Source organism: Pteropus alecto, unplaced genomic scaffold, assembly GCF_000325575.1.
Source record: "Pteropus alecto unplaced genomic scaffold, ASM32557v1 scaffold398, whole genome shotgun sequence".
NCBI classification, from domain to species: Eukaryota; Metazoa; Chordata; class Mammalia; order Chiroptera; family Pteropodidae; genus Pteropus; species Pteropus alecto.
This window is the reverse complement of record NW_006442497.1, coordinates 3,065,961-3,071,077: the sequence shown is the minus strand read 5'-3', so window position 1 is coordinate 3,071,077 and position 5,117 is coordinate 3,065,961.

Sequence of the window (5,117 nt, the reverse complement as noted above, 5' to 3'; positions counted from 1 at the left end):
ACCAACAACAGGCAGAGAAAAGAGTTTTTATTCTGATGGAAGAGGTTGATCTCAGTGACCAAGGGGAAATGGAAGGCCGTTACATCATGGGGGCAAAGAGGACTATATTGGAAATCCAGAGGAGTTGCTGCAGTGGCTTTAGTACTTCTATGACTAGTAATAATGGTCAGTAGCAAATAGTGGCAACCGAGGCAAGACAGGAACTCTAAGGGCTTATGTTATGTGAGAATGAAAGTTTGTTTAGCCCACCAAATGAAAAACAACCTTATAAACTGAGGTTCTAGCAGAGGATAAAGGGATCATGGAAAAGTGAGTGGAAGAAAGAAGCTATGTATACCATTTTATGCCTCATGACCAGCTACTGAAAAAGAGTAGAATTGTATTTCATGTTAATTTATTCTCCCTCATCCCCTGCTCACTTATAGGAAATGTCTTTGTCAAGCCTAATATTACATTTAGGTTCTAGCTGAAAGGATGACCGAATATCATTATCACTTGATGAGACATAAACCATTTGTGTTTACTCCTGTCGTTGGGGACATGGATTTCTTCAGCCAAGTGAAGACCAACAATGAATGCTGAGTGGCAAAAGTAAGGGACAGTGCTGGTTATTTTTTGAGTCTTCTTCCAGAAACATTCTCCATTCTTTTCTGCCCTGCTGTGCTCTAGGAAGCTGAGTGCTATGGACTGCATCATCACAACACCCTTGCCATATGACATCTTTTGGGTCCTTCCAATTGAAGGTACTGGTAAGTAGCTCCGAAGACAGGAAAAGAGATATATATTGCTTTTCCTGCTCTCCTCTAGTTGTTATGGCTCTGGTGGAACTGCCTTCTAATGCTCCTGGCAAATGGCCCTCTTCCATGCTCCAAAACCTCTCAAGGCTCCACTATCATGTTCCTGCCTCTGCTTTCCCCCTAGATGTGGGCTCATTGCTGCTCCCAGTTACAGGGGGCTTCATTCACCTTTGTTGTTCTCATTTCTGCTCATGCTCTGAAAATATCCCTTCATTAAACTCTTTTCAGTTAAATCCTTTTGTGTTGCCATCTGTATCTTGCTGGGACTGACAAAACCTTTTTGAAGAAATTATAAATGTTTACCAAAGGACATAGGAAAAAAAAATCTATTAGGAAGTCAACGGGCTTTTCAAACTCAGCATGTCCAAAACAAAGCTTATCTCCCCATCCCACCCATAGAACCAGCTTCTCTCATAATCTTCCCCATCTCAATTAACTGAGACTCCATCCTTTTAGTTTCTCAAGCCCAAAACCTGTAATTATCTTGGACTCTGTCATTCTCTCAAACCCCTCATCCAACTCATCATCAGCAAATCATGACAAGTCTACCTTTAAAATACATCCAGAATGTAAATGCTTTTCTCACTCCACTTCTATTACCCTGGCCAAGTTATTATTGCATCTCACCTCAAGATCTTCATGCTCTCCTCCTTGCTGCCTTTCTACAAGTCACAATCCAGCAGGCAGAATGATCCTGTTATAAGGTGAGCCTCATCTTGTGATTCCTATGTCAAAACTTTCCAAAAATCTTCCTATTGGACTAACAGTAAAGGCAAATCCTTTCTAGTGGCCTTCAAGACCCAGTCATTCCACACCCCTTGACTCTCCAAACTTATCTGCTACCCCTTTCCTCCTGCTCAGTCCACTCCAGCCACATCAGCATTCTTGCTGTCCCCTGAACACAACAGTCATTTCCCTGCCTAAGAGAGAATGAATAAGACACTAAACAGTTTCTAAAATGAGTGGAATATATCTTTCTCTCTGATATAGAAAGAAGTTTATGCTATATTATTAATTTTAAAAAGGTAAGGTACAGAAGATGACTCCATTTATATTTAAGATAAAAGCTATAATATATTGGCTTTCCTTCTCCACCTTTCAAGGCACTCAAGTTCCCTCATCATGTGTGCATGGACTCAATGAAGCCGTCTTAGTAGGATTTACAGGGGTTATTGGTAGGAACTAAACTCCTTTTGTGAAAAGAATGCATGTGCAGAGGGTGTGGGCCAGGGTGTTGGGCACTACTGAGTTTGAATCCTGGCTCTCTCTCTTATGAGATTTTGAGCATATCATTTAATGAGTCTCAGTTCATCATCCAAAATGCCTCCTGAGGTTCTTGTAGGAATCGAATGGTTAATGTATGGCAAGTTTTTGGCACAAACCCCATCACAGATTTGATGTTCAGTAAAAATTTGCTCCTATCCCTGGCTCCTCCCCTCCTAGTCCAGCCAGGAAATCTTCTTCATCACCCTCTCTCTTCCTTCCCATGGTCTCGAGTCCTTGTTTGACTTTTGCTTCTGAGCGGAGGGAAGGCTAGAGCTGAGCCAACCTGATGAAGCTGGATCAGGGGTTCAGATTCTAGGAGCCCAGGTCTGCATTGGATAAGAGAAGAGAAATGGGTTCCTCTGGACCCAAGTCAAAAATATCTGGAGACCAACAATTCTGGGGAAATTCAGAGGCAGGAAGTGAAAAAAGATGTGATAGAACAACAAACTTCACCCTTAGACCTTTCTGGTCCTGCTCCCTCTGACACAAGCTCAGGGTGTTTGGGGCAGGTGATCTGGGCTCCCAGGTGTCCAAAGGGTGATCCAGAAGGGCAGGTATGGCTCAGGGTGAGCATGTAGATTCCTCTTTCCATGGGAAAGGATAGAGCTGGAGGATGGCCCCCTGAAGTGTGAAGCCCAGAGGTTCAGATTGCCAGAGTTTGAGGACAACCCTGCTCTAAAATATGGTGTCTCTCTTTATATACCTGAAGGGTTTCTGGTGTCATGTCTCCACTGGGCTGTGTCTCTGGGGTCCTGGTTTTGCTCCTTCCTATGATTTTGGCTGTTGATATTGAAAGTCAAACTTTTGTAATTTGAAAAGTCTTTTCTCTCCTCCACCAAATGACTCTTACAAATTTTGAATCACCTTGGCTTTGAGAAAGTTGCTTCTGTTATGGATTTTGAAAATCTATTCAGATATCCAGTTGAATCTTTTTTCATGGCTTATGTGCATATCTGCTCCCAACTCAGGGCAGAGAGTATGGAGAGCAGTCGCTGTGCCTGAGTGGTGGGCAGGAAGTGGTTACACCGAGGTTTGATTCTGAGGAACTTATCTGCTGTAAATATTATTATTGTGTACTTTTCATGTAATATCATTCTGTACTCAGATTTTCTAAATTGTATAAAGTGTATTTTTAATTAAAAACAAATGAAAGATGACATTACAAATATCTAATTAGAAATTTTTACCAACTTGTACAAGCTCTCCAAGTTTGGAATGAGTGAGTCAAGGTCACACTGTAACTGTCACTCCTACAACAAAGACAAAATCAAGCAATCCCAGCTTGGTTGGGTGTGGCAGTGTCACAGGTACCACAAAAGGGAGGCTGTCACAGCTCTGAATGCTAGGGGTGGTTGGGTTAGATGAGGATATGCAATTGGTAACAGGTTTTGAATATTAAAATATCAATATCCAGAAAGGGGGGAAGGACTAGGAGGAAGCATAACTAATCTGGCACATCAGGAGGTCTGCAAATTGAACAAAAAAGTGTTATTTAAAAGCTACATTTTCACTCATGGACATGGACTGTAGACTAGTGGTTACCAGAGGATAGAGGGTGGGGGAAGAGGGGGAAAGTAGATGGGGTAAAGGGGGTCAAATATAGGGGCGTAGAGGGAGAATGAAGTGGGTAAGGGGGATCAAATATATGGTAGCTGAAGTAAACACACAAAACATACAAATGTCAATTTATAATGTACACCTGAAAATTATATAATTGTAGTAACCAATGTTACCCCAATAAACTTAATTTAAAAATAATAATAATGAAAAGAAAAAAATAAAACACACACACGCAAAATAAATAAAAGCTACATTTTCACAAATTAAAACGACCACCACTACTCTGAATTTTCTTCTGTCTGGCAAGAATACATTTTAAAAGAAAACAGTTTTTTAATTTTAGGAAACTTCTCATGCTGGCTCTCTAATTATGCAAACAAAAAATTATGCAAAAAAATTTATGCTCCCTTATTCAAAATTATACCAGGCCTTTTTCTGAAAAAATGACTTCGTTTCAAAGGAGATAAAATGGCTCTTGGGTGATCATATACCCCCAGCAGTACCTGTGAATGTGACCTTTTTTGGAAATAGAGTGGTTGCAAATGTAATTAGTTGAGGTCAAATTAAAGTAGGGTGGGCCTTTACTCCAATATTACTTGTGTCCACATAAGGAGAGAGGAGACAGAGACACACGGAGGACAAAGCCATGTGACCATGGAGGCAGAGACTAGAGTGCTGTAGCTGCAAACCAAGGAATATCAAGAATTGCCCACAAACCACAAGAAGCTAGAAAGATGCAAGGAAGGATTCTCTCCTACAGGTTTCAAATAGAGCATAGCCTTTTGATTTCAGAGTTCTAGCTTCCAGAACTGTGAGACAATGCATTTCTGTTGTTTTTGTGGAATTCTGTTAAGGCAGCCCTAGGAAACCAATAGGTGATTCAAGGGCAAGCAAGTGGCTGAAGGCTTGAGATAGACTGGAAAGGGGAGCTGAAACCTTAAGAGTCTCTTAATTTACTTCACCATCAGCTTTACTCCTCTTTCTCACTGCAGACCATCATTCTCTGCTCTTTGGCCAACACCCTCTGTGGTCATTTTCAACTCCTTCCTATGCAGGTCTGGGGCTCCTTAACCCCTTCACTACCAAGGGCTGAATTATGATTGATTCAAACCTATGAGAGAACACCAGCTCTCTTTTGTTGGTACGGATTTAGGGGTAGACATGTGACTCAGTATTGGCCAATGACACCTGCTGGAGCTTCTGCGACAGATTTTCATCCCTCATGAAAAATGAAAGATGTCTAAATGAGGAACCCTCCTGTTGTCTTCTTGCTGTGGATGTTTCCTTGTTGAGAATATGATGTTTGGGGCAGTGGCAGCTGTCTCACGACTATGAAAGGAAAGCCAAGAGTATAGAGTCTATTAAACTGCTATAATGCACTGTGAATGTTCTATGACCACTTGGGGGAATGCAGAGAGGTGGGTGTTTAGTGGACCCAGTACTGGCTTAACGCTATGCACTGAGTACAGGGCTCTGCATCCTGCTTCTCATCTG